This window comes from Canis lupus, chromosome 9 (assembly GCF_048164855.1).
Source record: "Canis lupus baileyi chromosome 9, mCanLup2.hap1, whole genome shotgun sequence".
Taxonomy (NCBI): domain Eukaryota; kingdom Metazoa; phylum Chordata; class Mammalia; order Carnivora; family Canidae; genus Canis; species Canis lupus.
In genome coordinates this window covers 21,808,913-21,830,638 of record NC_132846.1, presented here as the reverse complement: position 1 = coordinate 21,830,638, position 21,726 = coordinate 21,808,913, and the positions used below count along the sequence as shown (strand labels likewise).

At 36.3% G+C, this 21,726-nt stretch overlaps 1 long non-coding RNA gene across 1 annotated transcript in view; it reads left to right on the top strand.

The window, feature by feature from the left end:
- Positions 1-351: 351 nt before the first annotated feature.
- The window catches only part of LOC140639380 (uncharacterized), a 32,415-nt gene continuing 11,040 nt past the window's right edge, over positions 352-21,726 (top strand). The window contains exons 1-2 of the long non-coding RNA XR_012036110.1: positions 352-402; positions 16,090-16,246. This is a non-coding gene — a long non-coding RNA (uncharacterized lncRNA). The remainder of the gene's footprint in view (positions 403-16,089; positions 16,247-21,726) is intronic.

The following is a 21,726-nucleotide window of genomic DNA, read 5'->3' as shown; positions in this document are numbered from 1 at the left end:
GCCCCCTGGGCTGCCAAAAATTTATAGATTAAAATTAATCACCAGAATTATTTTTAGCAATTTTTCATATAATTTCCTTCTATGTATATTCTGAGAAATAATTAAGGCATCTAATCCATCATGCTTTTGATATGATTTTAATTTTTATTTTTTTTTATTATTTACTTAGAATTTTAAAAATGCCCCAATGGACTACTCATGTTAAGGCATATGAATATTGGGATTTTTATTCTGCTCTCAAAGTATCCTAATTAGACACAAAGTAATCAACATAAGATTTTCTAACAGGTTAAAAAATTATAGTTCATATGGAATATGGAATATAGAAGCTTTTGGTTTACTCTAAATAACTGGAGGATCTTGAAGATGAAACATCTGTAGATTATGAAATATTTATAGGAAGTGGGTAATTTTCTTCATTTTGTATAGCATGTAGTATATAATTTGATGTATGGTATGCTATAAAAGCTCATTGATGCTTACCAATTTATTATTGATGGATATAATAACCACAAAACTTTTAAAGTAAGCCAATAATAAGTACAGTTAATGTGTAACTATATAAAATAAATCACACTAAATTGGATTTAGGTGATTTGTAGATGAGGTTGCCTGGGAAGCCACATTCATAATCACTTCTTACAGTGTAAAAATTGTTTTAGAAGACAATTAACATGCCTGGTTAGAAAATAGTTTTAATTTTTATAGGATTGTGATCTTAGGAGAAATATTTAGAATTTTTTGACATTATTATAGTTTACTGGAAATGTCTTCAATAGGCTAGGTAATATAATGTAGCAATACAGACCTTTCGTAATCTGATTCTGCTATGTATCTGACACCTAATCATAGGATATAGAGTTCAAATAGGCTCCCGTGTATGTGTGCATGTGTGCATGTTTTCCAGAGGGCAACAGGAAAGGGTAAAGCGTGAATCAAAATTAAACCCGATTCCTTCTATAACATGTGATCCTTTGGGGTTTATTATCAGTTGCTGCCCACGTGAGGTCTTGAGCATTGTCATGACCCATCATAAGCTAATTTTATAATTTATTAAATGTCAGCTGAAGGAATAAATTACTATCAATAGGAATCAGACCAGAAAATGGAGAGGAAAACTAGCTGTACATGCTAATAGATGGGAATTTACTACCGAACTAGGCAGGATGATAACGAATTATCCAATTAAATAATTGTCATAGTTTAGCTGGCTTTTTTAAAAAAGATTTTATTTTTTTATTCATGAGAGACACACAGAGACAGGCAGAGACATAGGCAGAAGAAGAAGCAGGCTCCTTGCGGGGACCCTGATGTGGAACTCAATCTCAGGACCCTGGGATCATGACCTGAACGAAAGGCAGTCACTCAATCACTGAGGCATCCAGGCACCCCTCACTGGCTTATTTTTAAGGTTTTAGTACATAGGTCCTCTCTAAACTTAAGAGTCACTATTTTGAAATGATCTGGAATAGTAGCTGGAGAGTCTATCACCTTAATTTGTGTACTGTTTCTGAATAATTTTATTTAACTGTAATTTGATTATCTCTGTACATTCTTTTTAAGTTCTTTTTTATTTTTTTTAACTTTCTGGGGATAAAGATACTCTCTTTCAAAATATGCCTGGCATTGAATTTATGGAGCTTTTTCATTGCCTTTTATTTTTAAAAAATATTGAGGTATAATAGACATATAGTATTATATTAGTTCCAGGTGTATAATATACAGATTCAATGTTTTCATATATTGCAAAATGATCACAATAAAAATGTAGTTAATATCTGTCACCATATGAAGGTATATCTTTTTTTCCCTGTAAGGAGAACTTGCAATATTTACTCTTCACAACTTTCAAATATGTAATACAGTATTATTAGCTACAGTCATCATGCTATCCATTACATCCTCATGACTTAGTTATTTTAAAATTAGAAGCTAGTATCTTTTGATGCCATATAACATAATGAAATATAATAGATCTTTTTAAATCTAGATCTGCAAGTGGATATTATGCCTAATAACAGGCTGTATCATCAAAATAAGCTTTTGAGTATGAGTTTATATGAAAATTTTGGAAGACAGGGACACCTGGGTGGCTCAGCAGTTGAGTGTCTGCCTTCGGCTCAGGGCGTGATCCTGGAATACAGGATCGAGTCCCAGATTGTGCTCTTTGCAGGAGGCCTGCTTCTCCCTCTGCCTATGTCTCTGCCTCTCTCTCTCTCTCTGTCACTCATGAATAAATAAATAAAATCTTAAAAGAAGAAAAGAAAAGAAAAATTTGGAAGACAATGAGTATTACCTTACATTTAAAGTGATTCACATTCTTATATGTGGTTAATCAAGCTGTTTTCTATTTCTATTTCTGCATATTTGTATTCCTCAAAGTCATGTTGAGATCCTAAACCCCAAGGTGCTAGCATTAGTAAGTGAAGTCTCTGGGAAGTGCTTAAGTTATAAGGGTGAGGTCTTGAATGTTTGAGATAGTGCCCTATAAAAGAGATTCTACTAAGTCCCTTAGCCCCCTCCACCATGTGAGGGTACAAAGAGAGGTCTCCAGTTGGGAAGAGGGCCTCACTCTCCATGCTAGTACCCTAATATTGGACTTCTGGCCTCCAGAACTGTAAGCCCTAAGAGTCTGCTGTTCATAAGCTACCTAGTTTGAGGTATTTTGTTTTATCAGCCCAAATAGACTAAGACAATTAGGTAGATCAGTCAAGAAATGCCTTACTTACTTGGTCCTCTACTTACAAAATATTCCATAGCAAGTATTATTATGTATCTTGTGAGGTAAACAGAATTATTGTCATATTAAGAATAAGGGAAATAACTGGTGGAAGGTTGTTAAGAATTATTAACTAATAAGAGGGGGGGCCTGGCAAGACGGCGGAGGAGTAGGGTCCCCAAGTCACCTGTCCCCTCCAACTTACCTAGATAACTTGCAAATCATCCTGAAAACCTACAAATTCAAACTGAGATTTAAAGAGAGAACAGCTGTAACCTACAGAGAGAAGGGTTTAGGCTTCTAACAAGGTAGGAAGGCGGGGGGGGGGGGGGGGCAGTAAAAACAATCCAGTGGGGGAGGGGCCCCGCGAGGAGCCGGGCTGAGGCCCAGCAGCAAGAGCCTGGGGACAGGGGAGCCCAGCCCCGGAGAAGCGGGAACTTTAAAAATCCGCACCGGATTCTTCCCGGATGGAAGGGCGCTCAGCAGGGAACTCGGGCAGGATCCCAGGAGGGGCAGTGGAGCCCCCAGGTTCCCGGGGTCACTAACAGAAGAAGTGTAGGGGGTGGAGCATGCCACACCCCGTGGGCGGAGCTCAGTAAAGGGCTGAAGCCCACCGGGGGGCCTGGGGAGAAGCCAGGGGGTCAGGCCGGGGCTCCGGGCGGAGGGGGCTGCGCCCTGTTGCCTCAGGAGCTGCGGCCCCGGAAGCACAATTCCAGCAGCGCAGGCCCTGGATCCCAGGGTGCAGGGGATCCTGCGCTCCCCCGGGAGAGATGGAAGACGCTCCTGCCCTGAGCGCCCCGAGCTGTGCAGATCAGCGCCCCCGCCCCCGGAGCATCCAGGCCACTGCAGACTAGGAGCTGCGGTGGTTACTGGGGGAGCTGACTCCAGGGCTGAAGAGCCGGCCGCTGCCAGTGGGGTTGTTCCTCCGGGTGTCGCCCTGTGCCTGGGATGGAGCGGGGCCCCAGGGAACAGGGGCCTCACAGGGCCAACAGCTCCTACTGAGCCTGGCACGGGGGGGTGCAGCTCCCCCAGGTGCACACATCTGAGAGTCAGCACAGCAGGCCCTCCCCCAGAAGACCAGCTGGAAGGACAGGGGAAGAGCAGGATCTTGACCCAGCAGCGCTGGAAGCTCCAGGGGAGGCTGAGGGATTTAAACTCTATAGAACTAGAGGGTACCCCTCCTTCTTTTTTCCCTTTTACCAGTACATCTCATTTTTATTTATTTATTATTTTTTTTAAAGATTTTATTTATTTATTCATGAGAGACACACAGAGAGAGAGAGAGGCAGAGACATAGGCAGAGGGAGAAGCAGGCTCCATGCAAGGAGCCCGACGCGGGACTTCATCCGAGGACACCAGGCTCACACCCTGGGTGGAAGGCACGAACCAAACCGCTGAGCCATCCAGGAATCCCCTCATTTTTATATCAGACTAAAAATTTCCAATATTTTTTCTCTTTTCCCACCTTAACTACAATATTTTAGCACCTCTTCATTTTTAAGTGTCTTCCTTGTTGACTTTCATATTTCTACAATTATTTTCAACTTCTAGATTCCCTTCAGTATACTCAATTTAATTTTGGGAGATATATGAGATATATTTTTTGTGTTTTGTGTTTTTTGTTTTCTCTGTCTCATCTTGTTCCACAATGGCGGAAGTTAATACCTTCTAAAACATGACCAGCATGCACCCAGAACCAAGTGGTTCTAAGTAACCATATTGTGCTGGTTCATTCTGAGAGATTATATTCTCTCTTCATTCCCATTGTGGCCCCCTCTTTTATCTTGTTTATGTTTTAATGGTCTGTGTTGAGGCTTTCTACAAGTATTGCTGGTTTATATAAATTTCAGACTAAGCATCTTCTAACATACAGAACTTAATACACTCAGAACCAAGAGGATCACCCTCTAGGACCCCTCAGGTAGACTACATTCTCCCTCCACAACTTCATCACCATCACCATCTCCCAGTACCCCCCCCCCACTTTTTTTCCTCTTTTATTTTTTATTTTTCTTTATTTTCCTCTTTACTTTTTCTTTTTTCTTTTCTTTTTTCTTTTTTTTTCTTTTTTTTTTCTTTTTCTGCAAAAAGCCCACAACAAATATCATTCTCAATGCGGAAATACTGGGAGCCTTTTCCCTAAGATCAGGAACAAGACAGGGATGTCCACTCTCACCACTGCTATTCAATGTAGTACTAGAAGTCCTAGCCTCAGCAATCAGACAACAAAAGGAAATACAAGGCATTCAAATTGGCAAAGAACAAGTCAAACTTTCCCCCTTCACAGATGACATGATACTGTACCTAGAAAACCCAAAAGACTCCACCCCAAGATTGCTAGAACTCATACAGCAATTTGGCAGTGTGGCAGGATACAAAATCAATGCCCAGAAATCAGTGGCATTTCTATACGCTCACAATGAGACTGAAGAAAGAGAAATTAAAGAGTCAATCCCCTTTACAATTGCACCCAAAAGCATAAGATACCTAGGAATAAACCTAACCAAAGAGATAAAGGATCTAGACCCCCAAAACTACAGAACACTCTGAAAGAAATTGAGGAAAACACAAAGAGAAGGAAAAATATACATGCTCATGGATTGGAAGAGTTAATTAACATTGTGAAAATGTCAGTGTTACCCAGGGCAATTTACACATTTAGTGCAATCTCTATCAAAATACCATGGACTTTCTTCGGAGAGTTGGAACAAATTATCTTCAGATTTGTGTGGAATCAGAAAAGACCCTGAATAGCCAGGGGAATATTGAAAAAGAAAACTTGAGCCAGGGGCACCTCAATGCCAGATTTCAAGTTGTACTACAAAGCTGTGATCATTAAGACAGTGTGGTACTGGCACAAAAACAGACACATAGATCAGTGGAACCCTTGACTCTATGGTCAACTAATATTCGACAAAGCAGGAAACACTATCCACTGGAAAAAGGACAGTCCCTTCAATAAATGGTGTTAGGAAAATTGGACAGCCACGTGCAGAAGAATGAAACTAGACCACTCTCTTACACCATACACAAAGATAAACTCAAAATGGATGAAAGATCTAAATGTGAGACAAAAATCCATCAAAATCCTAGAGGAGAACACAGGCAACACCCTTTTTGAACTTGGCCACAGCAACTTCTTGCAAGATACATCTATGAAGGCAAGGGAAACAAAAGCAGAAATGAACTATTGGGACTTCATCAAGATAAAAAGCTTCTGCACAGCAAAAGAAACAATCAAGGAAACTAAAAGACAACCTACAGAATGGGAGAAGATATTTGCATAAGACCTATCAAATAAAGGGCTAGTATCCAAGACCTATAAAAAACTTATTAAACTCAACAGGAAAGAAACAAACAATCCAAACATGAAATGGGCAAAAGACATGAACAGAAATTTCACCAAAGAAGATATACACATGGCCAACAAACACATGATAAAATGCTCTGCATCACTGGCCATCAAGGAAATACAAATCAAAACCACAATGAGATATACCTCACAGCGGTGAGAATGGTGAAAATTAACAAGACAGGAAACAAAAAACGTTGGATAGGCTGTGAAGAAAGGAGAACTCTCTTGCACTGTTCGGGGAATGTGAACTGGTACAGCCACTCTGAAAAACTGTCTGGAGGTTCCTCAAAGAGTTAAAAATAGGGCTACCCTATAACCCAGCAATTGCACTGCTGGGGATTTACCCCAAAGATACAGATGCAGTGAAACGCCGGGACACCTGCACCCCAATGTTTATAGCAGCAATGTCCACAATAGCCAAACTGTGGAAGGAGCCTTGGTGTCCATCGAAAGATGAATGGATAAAGAAGATGTGGTCTATATATACAATGGACTATTAGCCATTAGAAACAATAAATACCCACCATTTGCTTTGATGTGGGTGGAACTGGAAGGTATTATGCTGAGTGAAATAAGTCAATTGGAGAAGGGCAAACATTATATGGTGTCATTCATTTGGGGAATATAAAAAATAGTGAAAGGGAATAAAGGGGAAAGGAGAGAAAATGAGTGGGAAATATCAGTGAGGGTGAGAGAACATGAGAGACTCCTAACTCTGGGAAAGGAACAAGGGGTGGTGGAAGGGGAGGTGGGCAGGGAGATGGGGTGACTGGGTGACAAGCCCTGAGGGGGCCACTTCACAGGATGATCACTGGGTGTTATGCTATATCTTGGCAAATCGAACTCCAATATAAAAATATATAAAAAAGAATTATTAACTAATAAGAGAAGATTAACTACTAAGGGGTAAAGGATAGTTCAAAAGAATATGGGGATAGCAGATACAGAAAGAAGCCAAAATTTCTAGGGCTAAGGCAGATTATCTAAGGCAGGAACAAATTTGGAAGAGCTTCCTCAGCTCCCACTAAGGCTGAGACTCAGGCCTTAGTAGAGTGGGTTTTGGCAAGGCCCCGTGGATAGTAGGGAACTTCACTAAGGTGCTGCTTCAACTTTAAGAAGCTACTTGCTGGAGCACTGGTGAGGTTTACAGGAAGTTGCCCAAATACTCTGAGAAGATGCACTAAGAGTCACTGGTGGAATGCTCTGGGAAGCTGCCTGAGAATGACACTGTAACTGGGAAGCTACTTGTGAGGGTGCTCTGAAACTCACTCAGAGTGAGGATCTTTGGAGGTTGTACAGGCCATTAGCCACTGTGTGCTGCAAGCAAGAAACAAACAAAAATTAGGAAGGGTGCACCTTTGCCCTCCCATGTAGCTCCAGCACCTTCTACTGATCAATCCTAACACTGCACCATCTGGCAAAAGCACATCAGGACAAAGGCAGCTGGATTTGCTGCTGAGCGGCAATACACTGATAATTGTCACACCTTTGTATTTGTAATTTCTCCTGAATGTTAGCATATTGTCAGCCTCTTGAGGGCAAGAGCACTGTCAAACTTCTTGCCCCACCCCTCATGATATATATGCCAAAAAAAAAAAAGAAAAAAAAAGAATTTTAAAAAAGAAAAGGATGAGGGAAATGCTTGGAGATGATATGTGGCATTTCCAAATCATTTAGCTTCTTCACTATGTTGTTTCCACAGAGGACTGTAGTCTAGTATGACATAAGATAATCGTGTCTCCTTTCAGACATCCACAGATAATACAAGCAATTCTCCAGTGACTATTACATACTATGATGGTAATGAGAACCAGCCAGTATCCCTTCCTTGAAGATAACTCCTCCCTCAAAAGACCACCTGTGTTCTCGTATCTCAACTCTAGTTCCCCCCACAGGGGAAGGCAAATGAGAATTGAAAGAACAGTTTTCTTGAAATTGTGCCTTGAAAAACTTGAAAACTGGTCTCACGGCTTGCTGTTCTCTGAAATTCAGAACGTAGGACTTTGACAGTTTGTTTTTCTAAGTTGTGGGCTATACTAGTCAATTCTGCAAAAACGAGTCAATTTCTCTGACTTGGCAATTCAGTCTTCCATGATCCAAAATGTAATGCATTCTGTCATTAGAATTCTAAGGGATTGTAAAGATCAACATTGCATCTGCTTCATGAGTCTGAACTAAACTGGAAGGGAGAAGAGCATCAGGAAAAAAAAAAAAGATACACTGTACTTGCTCTTACTTTTGCCTACTCTTCGAATTTCATTGAGTAATAATCTTTTTCACTATATTTTAAAATTTATTTTATGTATTCTACAGGGCAATCTTTCTTATGAAGAGTTATTTGGGGAACACCTGGGAAGGAATTTTCAGAGCTTTCTCAAGCCTTCATGTTTAAAGAGTCAATGTAGGGGCACCTGGGTGGCTCAGTGGCTGAGCATCTGCCTTTGGCTCAGGTCATGATCCTGGGGTCCTGGGATTGAGTCCCATATCAGACTCCCCACAGGTAGCCTGCTTCTCCCTCTGCCTATGTCTTTGCCTCTCTCTCTGTGTCTCTCATGAATAAATAAATAAAATATTTTTAAAAATAGAACCACTGTAATGCTTGTAAAAATAGACTCAAGAGTGCTATTCAAAGGAATCTGATTAAGTGAGACTATTAGAGAATAAGGTAGAAACAGGAATCTACTTTTAAAAATCAGCTTAAATATTTCTTACATTCACAGTCTACAACTGAAGAGGGTTTGCCGTGTACCTAATAAATTTTAGCATATTTTATGGAATCTTGAAACTTTCAGCCTCAGTAAATTTAATGATCTCTCCAGAACTATATTCATAAAACTCTGCATTTTTTCTTATATATGAACCACAGCATTGTAGAAAAACAATTTAAAAATGTTAAAGAAAAAAAGTTACCAATTTTTCTATAAAAGTAGAACATAACTCCATGTAAAGAAAAATGACAAAACATGTTGCTTTCTCTAAGAATTACTGACAAACTGTAGCAATGGAAATACTGTATTTTGAGAATTTGAAACAATGAATTTCAGGACGCGAAAAATATTATTATTTAATATAAGTCAATTACCTGATGAAATGAAATCTGAAAATTTCACAAAGGATAATTTCTCAGCTTAAATGGCATCTATTATATTTTAAAAAAAAGCCTGACAACTTTTATGCATATTTTACCCATTAGGAAACTCTGAGGTAGAGGGCATTTGTTTTTGGCTACTCAGCCCCTACCTCCTCCCCAAGCATAGTTCTCTACACAAGAATTTTGACAAATTTATATGTATGGTGGGTTAATGATCTGTGAAATACTTTTTCATTGGTTTGAAATATTTTTCTTTTCAACTTTTTGACTATTAAATTGATCTTCTATATTTCCTTATGCTCTGTGTTTCTTTAGAACCAGTTCTAGCTTTGCTTTTTGTTTCAAGTGTGGGATGCTTTTTGTTTGAGATAACATGATGTACTAAAGAGAGAGAATTAGGAAATATAAAAGCTACCTACTGGACCTGTTTGTTCAACCATACACTGTGTAATGCAATGCAACAAATTATTAAAAAAAATACTTGTTTAATTTTTTAGCTTATCAATCTACTTTATACATATTGTCTAATTTCATCCTCATAGCATCTGAGGAGAGATAAGGCAGGTATACATGACCTCATTTTCCTGAAAATAAAAGTGAAGGTAGAGAGAGATAAATTTTCGTTTCCTAATTAATACTGTGAATGTGTTATTATATCAATATTACCTCTAATGCTTCTATCACTATGATTCCATATGTTTATATCACAGGTCAGGAATGCTTTTTCCTTCCTTCATCCAAAGTATATTACTATGCACAACGAAACATTTAAATGCTGACCAGCTTCAATTAGGAAAGAATCAACATATATCTCATGATAGTCTTTAATGGGAAGCAAACTAGAAATCACTGACAGTGCAAAAATCAAAATAATTCTGACTAGAGTTTTTAGAATGGACAAAAGGATGCAGAACTCTAACTGAGATACAGTGGCAGCTATTTTTTAACTTACTATTTTTTAAGATTTTATTTATTTATTCATGAGAGACACAGAGAGGCAGAGACATAGGCAGAGGGAGGAGAATCAGGCTCCATGCAGGGAAGACAATGTGGGACTCCATCCCAGAAATCCGGATTACACCCTGAGCCAAAGGCAGACGTTCAACCACTGAGCCACTCAGGTGTCCCTTTAACTCATTTTTTAAATTGTGGAGCCAAGCTCTGGATTCTAGGAATCCACAAAAGTTAGAATGGAGACTTGGTGTCATATTTTTCTCCTTGAAGGTATATATCAATATATCAATTTGGTTTATCTTCTCTAAGAGATTTTACATGGGGATGGGAAAGAACTGGACAGAAAATAAGACTCAACTTGCTCTTTAAGTCACAGGAAGTATAGCAAAAGGCAGAAATAGCAAGCTAGAGGCACGATGTTAAATTAGAAAAATGGAATATTAAATAGGAAAATTTTGGGATGCCTAGGTGGCTCAGCAGTTGAGCATCTGCGTTCAGCTCAGGGCCTGATCCCGCAGTCCCAGGATTGAATCCCACGTTGGTTTCCTTGAGGGAAGCCTGCTTCTCCCTCTGCCTATATCTCTGCCTCTCTCTGTGTGTCTCTCATGAATAAATAAATAAAACCTTTAAAAAATAAATAAATTAGGAAAACATCATATTATTCTGACTTCAGCAGAGGAGTGGTATGTATGTATTTCTCAAGACCTAGTCTGTATGAAGACTTTCTTAAAAATGAAATAGTTTGTAATAGCTATTTCAAGACTTCTGGAAAGGATAATTCTCTGCAGTATTTTCTTTTGCCCTTTCAACTGAATAAATTAAAGTATCTTTTTAAATTTGTTCCAACTATTCTACTATGCATACGAAATGTAAAACTTCTGGTTTTGACCTTTCAACCAGAAAGTTCTGGAAGTGTGAATATTATTATTTCTTCATCTGATGAGGCATTTTGTTTAACAGAAAGATGTTGATCTTGCCTTATTTCTCACCACGGATTTACTGGTTTAAGATAGTAAAGCCTGGAAAATTCACTTTTGCCCAGTGCAAGCTGAAGAGTTAAGTGATTCTTACCTTAGGTCAATTATCTTGCAAAAAACACAAATGGACAAGGCATTCCATATATGAGTACAGGAAAAAAAAAATATCTAAGACAATGAATTTTTTTTTTTTTTTTTTACTTTTTAGGAACAAAAGAAATCTCCAACATACACCTTCAATGAGCTCCTACAATTATATTGAACAAAACTTCACTGGAACACTACTGTCAGAAAACATGATAAATAAATTCAAAATATAGAGTTGTCACATTTTGGTGAAAGAACTATCCTCCAAAGCATTGTTCACAATGTAGTATCACTTGGGAGCATGGTGGAAATGCAGGTTCTTATGTTCTGCTCCAAACCTACAGAATCAGAATCTGAATTTTATGAATTATTATTCTTGTGTTAAATCTCCTAGACAGACTGTTCTGAAAAAAAAAATTGTATCCTAGGATACCTAATTTGATGTATAGTTTAACCGAACCTATAACATAGCACAACTAATTAGCAAGGTATTTTTGGAGTCATTTTCGAATGAATATCTGTTTTTGAATCTCTTGACTGAAAGCCAAATCTGCATAACATCAGTTTACTTAGCTTATGTCCAAACAATCAAAATTCTTTTATAGGGACTTCACAGAGTACATATGTATACATGATTATATTCAGCTGATGATGTATATTTCAAAGAAATAATAAATATGGCCCTTTTAAGTAGATATGCATTTATATTGCAATGTGCTCTGACTGACCAAAAACAATGAGTAAAATATACTGATTAAAGTCAGACTCAGTATATATTTGATGCATGACTATAGAAAACTTTCTCAAAGGAAAGCACACATAATTAAGAGCAGTGAAGAACAAAGGTAAGAAAATGCTATTAGAGATGTTTAGATGCCTTGAAACAATTTTTCTCAAAAGGTGAACTTAAGACCAATACACTGGGATCACCGCAGTTACCTGTTCTCAATGCAAGTACTTAGGCTCCCCTACAAGCCTGCTAATGCAGTCTTTGTGTATGGGATCCCTCAACTCTGTTTTTTAACTTCTTGGTGATTCCTAAGCATATTAAATTTGACACACATTGACTAAGAAACAAAACAAAACATATTTTGTTGTTAGGTCATACAGAATAAACCTATGTGTCAGTCACTGATAGTTGGTTGAAAAAGAATTAATTTTCTCAGTCAAAAAATGATCCAACTAGGTCATTAAAATACCTACCTCAGAATACCACTTCCGGAGACGAGCTATGATCTCTGCCCTTTATGAATTCTGATTCTTTCTAGTATTTTCACTTTATAAGCTTTATGGGAATACACTGCTCTGTGAATTCCTAGTGGGACGGGTAGTATACTACCTGACTTCTTTCTTTTTATGGGAGCCACTCTTTCACAGCCCTGCTTTCATTTGACTGAACACTGCAAGAAAATTTTCAGGGGTACAATATCTTCTTATACCAAGTAGTTTCTAGAATTGGCTCTTAAAAAGGGAGAGAATAAAACAATGGAAAACTATGGAAACTTGGTTTCAGTTCCAACTTTTCTGTCAATTAACATAAACTTGGGGAAGATCACGTAACCCTTCTCATCCCATATTCGCAGCAGGAAACAGCTAGATTAGAATATCCCAAATGTCCCTTCCACTTTATCAGTCTATGATTCTAAATAAAATGTATTGAAATATTGATCTTAAGGAATAAATAAATAAGCTAATTCTATTAAGCAATAGGGGTTATTTTCTCTACATTTTAAAACAACTCACAAAAGAAAATTCTTTTAGGATGATTTATGTCAGAAACCTTTGGTACAGATTTTTTTCAGATGTCTCCTTTTAAGCGACATATTTATATACAGTTGCTGCTTGGGCAGGGTAACTAGTGGAACTTTCCCTGGAGCTGAAGTTGCTGAACTTCTCCATTAACCACATCTCAGTTCATATGAAGTTCAAGGTTGTAACATCACAGCTCACAATACAAAGCTTACAGTGGATTGAGTTCCTGGTTTTGTTTTTTGTTTTAATTATCGTGTATGCCTTCAGATTAAAAATCCCTCCAATAATCCAGCCACGGAGTTATTCAAAGGACAAAATTTTAGCCAAGTTTTCCACACATGAGGGAAACTAGGCTATAATTTTCTTGTTTTATGAATAATTTATCACCTTATATATCACTGCAATTTTGATCTCACAATACATTTGGGGAAATAGGTATTTGTTTTTCAGTTCCCTAAAAGTTAATTACAAGATTGTTCTAATTTATTTGTTTAAAAGATGTCTAGATAATTATGACAAGGTTTTTAATTATTTACTTTCTTTATATGAGCATTCAAATGTATTTCTTTTTGTTCACATTTTGGTAAGTTTGCCATATATATTCTCCTTTAGCTATTTAGCCATTAATATTTTCATCATGGTTGGTGAGTCATGTTATCTAGTCTTGGGACTTCCACAGATTTCCTCAAAAATGAATAATCATGGGTCTTTAGACTAAGTGGGGACAGTTGAAATACAAAAAAAGAGTCCTTTATTCAGAGGTTGTACTTGTGTAGGGGGTCTCAGTTTCAACTTTTTATTTATTTATTTATTTATTTATTTATTTATTTATTTATTTATGAGAGGGACTGGTTCTTTATTTCAAAAAGACACTTGTCAATTTTCAGTATCAAAACAGTTTGCACTATTGGTTTCTTTCTCCCAATCGGCCCCCAAAGAGAGGCCACCAAAGGAAGAGTGCATTTTAAGCCAATAAGCTGCAGGATGCACACCTAACAGACCTCATGGAAACCTCACCTAAAAGGGGAGTTGGGGAGGGAAAGAAACTTTTAAAAGATCAGCACACTGTCAGCCTACAGACTGTAGAGAGTTCTCAGCCAGACGGGGTGGTCAATGTGCCCCAACCCTAAAGAAGCAAAGTTTCAAAATAATATAAAATTTAAAAACAGTTTTGTACATAAGCTATTCAAGATTTCTCCAGCACTAACTGATACAAAGCACAATGAGATTGCACGTTTAGAGGCAGCAGCTTTGGACCCATAAAAGGGTGATGAGATGAGTTTGATTCATGTGGCTAAATCAGTGGCAAACATAATTCACTTTTTTCTTTCAAGGAGGCAGGAGAGCAAATAAGTGGTCACCTCGACATAAGGGGAACATGATCCATTCTGTAAGCAGTTAGGGCAAAGATAGGACAAGGATTTGGTTTCAGATCGAGGTCTCACCATCTTAATTTTTGTTTGGTCACATCTGATTAACTTTTCAGCCTAATGAATACTGCCCTCTCCACAGAGGAAGGAGTGGACAGGGCCCTGCCTTACTGAGAACCAGGGCCCAGAAAGAGACCCACTCTGGGAGCTTTGTTGCTCTGTCCAAAATACGAGCCAAATTAGAAAGGTGATTCCAGAAGTTGGCCAAAAAAGTGTGGCTAAGGGTTTCAGCTTTAAGGTATATTTGAGCAACATGTTTTTTTTTTTTTTCCATCAGATGTGACCAAACAGTTTCAACTTTAAATTTTTTGACTTCAGTAATCATTCTAATAATTATAAGTAGCAAGGCATTGATCAAAACATTATACATTTAATGCATTTAGATAATTTATAAATGTCTACGGTTCAGATTTATTGCAAATGACTCAATGAAATGGATGCTGGGTATTTTCTTATCAGTTTATTTATTTAGATGATAATTTCTGAATGCTGCAATGAGAAAGCACCAAGGAACTTTTGAAAATAAATAATTAAAACCAAACAAAATAATTTTCCACAACAAAGTCACTTAATATTTTTTATTTTTTTCACTTAATATTTTAAACTTTCGATTTCTATGCCAATAAAGAAAAAAAGAAGAAAGAAACCCAACAAGGTTATTTATTATCAAAAATCATTTTAATGATCTCTCCAGTGACATCTAGATGAAGTCTTCTTCAATTTTATTGAAAAAATTCACTGGAAACCACTCGACCTGCACATTGATTTGTTACACAGGGCTTAAAGTAAAATTAGACACCAGCATTTTGATTTGCCACCCTTTTTCCCTCTTTTGAATTTCAGTAGTGATTAAAGTAAGAGAAAAATGATAATAAAAGAAGTCTTGAAAATCAGATTCTTGCTTTCCTGTATCATGGGGATTCCCTCTTTTAATGATCTAATCAAATGATTGCATTTTTATTGAGAAAAGTTTTTGCTTGTTTTGTTTTCTAACAACTATACATGTGTCTTTCACATTTTTAATTTTCCTTTGGAGGTTTTGTGTGTGAACCCCACCTACTGTGCACACAGGCGAGCAAACATGTACATGCTTGTACTTGCGTACACATACCCCCATCACAACCAGTTCAGAACTGTATTTTATAATCCAGAATACTTTCTATTTTACATATAGCAGCTTATACCCTTATTTTTTTACCTTTATGATCAATATTTCTGTTTCAGGTTGGCTACTATGCAGGATATAGTTTGCTCCTAAAAATTTACCGCTCATATCTGCTTTCCTCAATTCCTGAAAATGACTTTCTGTAAAGTTTCAGTTCAAAATCATAATTGGGTGCATTAAAAATAAAAGTATCCTTGTATTTAAGAATGTTCTTATTTTATTTAAAGATAGAGTTAAAATAGGTTATATTTTCCTCTAAATGCTTATGGCCTAAAGAGACAAATTTAATTTCTTGAATATAAATAAAATTCAAATCAACATTATGCTGCCAATCATCTTCCAAATAATAGTGAAGAGGGCTAGAGAATTTGAGTGTAGTGGAAGGCAAGCGAAGGTGATAGCAAAAGGGATTGTTAAGTAATATGGCTTCTCACACTCTCTAGAAGGATTTAGTGATGCACAAGTAGGAACAGTTATTCTTACAATCTATTCATCCTCTCAAAAACATGGTATACATATTCTGATGTGTTTTTTTTTTTTTTTTTTTTTTTTTCTGAAGAACGCTGACAAATGCATGGTTGCTTCCTGGTTACTTAGAAAATTAAAGGTGCTCCTTCAGCAAGTTAAAGTATATGAAACAACCAAACGTGGATTCTATTTGCTTCCTGTTGGGGAACATTCAGTTGCAGCCTTACAATGGTCTACAGGGTGGCAAGGTATTTATTTGTCATGCTGATTAATCAAATTAAAGTTACATATGCATTCAGGTGCTGAACCATCCAAGAACTAGTGATGTAGTAATGAATTTCAGGCATATGGCAAAATACAAATCAATATTTACGTATCAAACAATTAGTAGTGTTTAAATAAAAACTGCAAAATATTACTAGTTTCATCTAGTTATTTTTAATTAAACTTTATATGATTCAAATATTTTAGGCCACAAATGAGGAAATTAAAAAAAAAAACTCATTGCAAAATGTGATCTATTATAGCTACTTAAGAGTAAGAGATGGTGTAATATAGATAATTTGCAAAAATTAACTGTAATTATTCTTGGATCTATGTACCTTCATTTGTGGTTCTTCATACCAAAAAGTATTATTTCCTAACTCCTTGAAGCTGGGCTTCAGCTTTCTCTCTCCAAAAACTGTGACTATCAACTGAACAAGTTCCTGTTAGTTTATGGGATAAAGAGGAACTCTTGGAGGAGAAATGAATTGTCAATCCTGAGGCCTTCTTAGACACCTTAGGCAACCTTAACTAATCTAGCAGCTGACCAAAGAAGCATGATGGAGCACAGTTGAGATCAGAATGATGGCTGAGTCAAACACAAATTACCAATCTGTGAAATAGTACGATAAACAAATATTTTTTGCTTTATTCCATCAAAATTTTGCTCAGTTTATTGTATACTATGATCAATGGAAATATGTATCTGATATAGAAGGGGTTTTCCACTGATCCAGTAATATTATGCAGCCATAAAAAAATGAGATCATGTCATTTGTGACAACATGGATGGACCTTAGGGTATTACACTAAAAATATTAAGGCAGACTGAGAAAGATAAATACCATATGATTTCACTTATATGTGGAATCTCAAAAACAAATGAATAAACAAACAAAAGAATCAGACTGATAAATACAGAGAACTGATAATATTATGGCAACCTGTTCTATAAAACATTTTTATCATCAAATAAGCTCATCTTTGATCAGATTTTCTCTAAGTTGCCAATTTTATATGATTATAGGGACTAGAGAATATGTTTCCTAACTATTACAAATAGGAATTTTTCTTGTAGAATACATTCTTTATCCTTCTTATCCATCTTAGCTTCTGTATCTATTTGTTCTCTCTCTCTATTTTGCTGTAATTTTTTGCATGTTTCCCATACCTTTGAAGAATTTGCTAGATAAAGCTAATTCATTATTTTATTTGTAAATCAATTTGTTAATTGAATTATAAATTCAAACTAAGTTGTTCATTGTATATCTAGTTCTAAATGCACAGTAATAGTATGGGAGATATCTTTTTCCTTCTAACCTCTGGTTAACAAAGCCTTTTTCTTATTATCAGATCAGTGGAGAAACCCCCTCTTTATCAGATAACTAATGCCAGAGGGGAGGGAAGAGGAAGGTGGGCAAAATGGGTAAAGGGGAGTGGGAAATAAAGGCCTCCAGTTATGGAATGAATAAGTCATGAGAATAAAAGGCACATCATGGGGAATATGATCAATGATACTGTATTGAATGGTGGCAGGTGCTAGCTACACTTGTGGTGAGTAGAGCATAATGTATAGAGAAGTTGAATCAGTATATTGTACACTTTTTTTTTTTTTTAGTATATTGTACACTTAAAACTAATCTAACATCATGTGTCAGCTATACTTGAAAAGGAAATTGAAAAAGATATTGCATTATTTTGTGAGTGCCTTTAACATTGGGACTAGTAACAGAAACAATATTAAAATAGTTATAGGATTTTAATTAGTATGACTTCTAACATAAACATGGTACTATTTTTCTGGAAATTCTGTTCCATATTAGATTACAAAATAAGAGTATAGATATTGAAAGGAATAGAGATGATATGATTATTTTCAGATAATATGATTAAATATTTAGAAATATTAGAGATCAACAAATCAACTAATGTAATAACAAAATTCAATAAGGCAGTTGCATACAAATTAATGTACCAAATTTTGCAACATTTATATATACAAATACAAACTAATTATAAAATACATTAAAAATCTCACAGTACTATTAGGTGACATTAAACAGGCCCTGTTTTAAGTGCTTTACAGAACCCATGGGTCTTATAAAAAATGTTATTTTTTAAGATTTATTTACTTATTATTTATGATAGAGAGAGAGAGAGAGAGAGACAGGACGAGGGAGAAGCAGGCTCCACGCTGGGAGCCCGACACGGGACTTGATCCTGGGACTCCAGGATCGCACCCTGGGCCACAGGCAGGCGCCAAACCGCTGAGCCACCCAGGGATCCCCATAAAAATGTTATTATCCTCAAAATTCAGGTGAGGAGACTGAGGCTCAGAGAGTTAATAGGCCATCACCACATAGCTACTGAGGTAGTAACGAGATCCTTATCCTTATCCCAAGCCAACTGATTCTAGAATCTATTTCCTAAGTTTCCTATACTGTCCCTTGATCTCAACCACAGAGACAACACAAAATATGCAATACCAAAGCCAAATTTAAGAACTTTTCAGGATTCATCAAGAAAAAATAAAATGCTTATAGAGCATAACTGGAAACATGGAAAGCGTGTCTATTTTCCTATCTTTATAATTAGCACAGTAGTGGGTACATTTATTAAGCACTAAATAAATGTTAGTGAATATATAAACTGATAACGTTTAATGTTGTAGCAATGTAGGAAAACAAGCATTCTCATTTGTTGTTGGTTGGGTGTAAATTTGCATCATGTTTTAAATGAATATTTTTACATTAATGTTTATAATAGAAAATGTAACTCTTTAACCAGGAAACCTTCTATTCACAGTTTTATTCTAGATAAATATTCTACACTATGTAAGAATGCCTTTGGCAATAAAGAAGTGAAAACTTGATAAATCACATCTTAAAAATAGAAGTTCGTGTTTTCCCCATATAATTGGACATAGGCAATGTTTGCTATTGATGAAGTAGTTTCACAATATAACTGGTTTTGAGGTTCTATCATTCTCCTCTGACATCCTTAGCATCTTCTTTCTCCTTCTCTTTGTTTCATTATGGTTTCAACATGTCAAACTCTTCTCCAGGTACCAGGTCTGCTTTCCAGAGAAGGAGAAGGAAGGGAAAAGGGCAGCAACAATACACTCTTTTCATACCTGTTGCTTCAATTGGAGAGTAAATTATCTTTCCAAGTGACCCCCCCTCCACCAGATTGTATACGGTTTAGAAATAAGTTACTCTAAATGCAAGAATTTACTTAGCTTTCAATTCCAAGTTGATACTGTCTACCAGGCTCTCACAATTAATGGCTGGATATATATGTAAAAAGCTAGCCTTGTGCCATCTATAGGATAAGAAAAAAGCTAGAAAAATATCTCGGTAACTATTGATGGGAGATCAATGATTATATGGCCATATATAGAGAAGAAAGGAGAAAGAAGAAGTAGAAACCCCTTAATTACACACTTTAGATTTTGAGTGAAGGGTTGCAATAGCTGGCTTTTTTTTAAAGGTTTTATTTATTTATTTATTTGAGAGAAGGAGTATGAGCAAGGGGAGGGGCAGAGGGAAAAGAAAAAGCAGACTTCCCACTGAGCAAGAAGCCCAATGAGAGTGAGCCTGAGCTAGATCCCAGGACCCTGGGGTCATGACCTGAGCTGAAGGCAGATGCTCAACCCACTGAGCCACCCAGGCATCCCGCAGCATCTGATCTTACCTCTCTTTGTTATGATGATAGAAAAAAGGCTAAAATTAGGAAACTATAATAAGATATTGAAAAGCATAAATGATAGTCTCATGCTCATTCTGTTTTTACAGCGCATTATTTTCTGTTAAAGTGAAGATATCCACAGGTTAGCTATCATGACTGCAAATGTCAACAACATCTCTTAAGAATCTGGCAGCCAGTATGGTCTAGCCTGTGATATATGGAGCAAAGACCCAGTATCACAAGATACTGAATATGGTGAACTAATAACACTAAATAAAACACTGATACATATATTTATTTTTCTCTCATCTTCCTTACCCCCAAATTACTTTTTTTTTTCCTCTTGGTTAGCCAGGATATTTAGGTTAATATGCTTGCCTGTCTGTATATTTATTTGCACTTTCAAGTTTTAATCAGCAGTATTTATTACTTTAATATTTATAAACTAAAAAGAACAAAGAAGCATATGATGTTCTATTGCTGCTTAAAAAAGAATAAAGCTTTTTTCCCCACCCATAAATATTTTAACCCAACTGAACTAGTCATAGAAAGATAGATTTCTAAGCCCATATTTTAGCATCATAAATTGATGGTAATCTGAGGCATGGTCCATTAGATGTGATTTATGCTTCTCGTTAAATATAGTATAGCAATATTTTTTTTTTGCAAAGAACAGTTAATAGTAAACAAGTTTACTCTGAAGAAATTTAGATTCTCTATAAATAACACTACTATGGAACTTCAGCACTTCTACTTCTGTAATGCTAATTAGTAGACCAACTCATGGTATGTTTTGAATTATCTAACAAACAACTTGTTTAATATTCTTTGTCACAAACTAAGCAATGCAAAGAAGTTATAAAAAGCTCTTTAAAATCTCATTAAAATCCTGAAATTAAAAAAGACTCTAAGTTTGTGGGAAATATAAACTAATGTTTCTGAAATATAACGTTTTCTTTTCTTTTCTTTTCTTTTCTTTCTTTCTTTCTTTCTTTCTTTCTTTCTTTCTTTCTTTCTTTCTTTTTTTTTTTTTTTTTTTTTTTTTTTTTTTAAGAATAACATGATCCTAACAGAAGTCATGCCTGAAAATTGCAGGTATTTTCCACAGGAAAAATTTAGCTGACTATAGAGTCATACTTACATAGTGTGATATGTTATGATTCAGAATATATTCATCCTCCTTGGCCCCTTTCATGGAGTACTTTATACCTCCACCCTGTGGGTGTTGTATTTGGTTGTGTGACTCACTTTAGCCAAAAGAATGTTAGGGACTATGACATACATACATTCAAGCAGGCTTTATCTCTCTTTGCATGGATTGGTTTGTTTTCTCTTAGTGCTCCTGTGCACAGACATGAGGATTTCACTTCCCAGATAAGGTACGATCTTTCAATTTGGATCTAAATATCAATTTACAGCTAACCCACATCTTGGAGGGAAACCTAATTGAACCACTAGAGCTTAGCAGAGTCAAACCAAGATGCAGCTGATCCAATTGCCTAAGAGCACAGAATAAGTGGTTGTGCCTTTAAATCACTTATATTCTAGGTTGTTTGTTATGCAGCATTGCTACAACCAAAAGATAACTTACACAAATGGTTAGCATCCCAGGCTGGTGAATATGGGAAACATATATAGTCAAAATCATTTCTGGAAATTTTTCAACCTTTTATTCCTAAAATGTTTTAGGAACAAAAGTTAAAATACATTGTAGTTTTGCATGCACACCCCTGTAATACGGCTAGATAAATGTATATTTCAAAAACATGTAAAATAA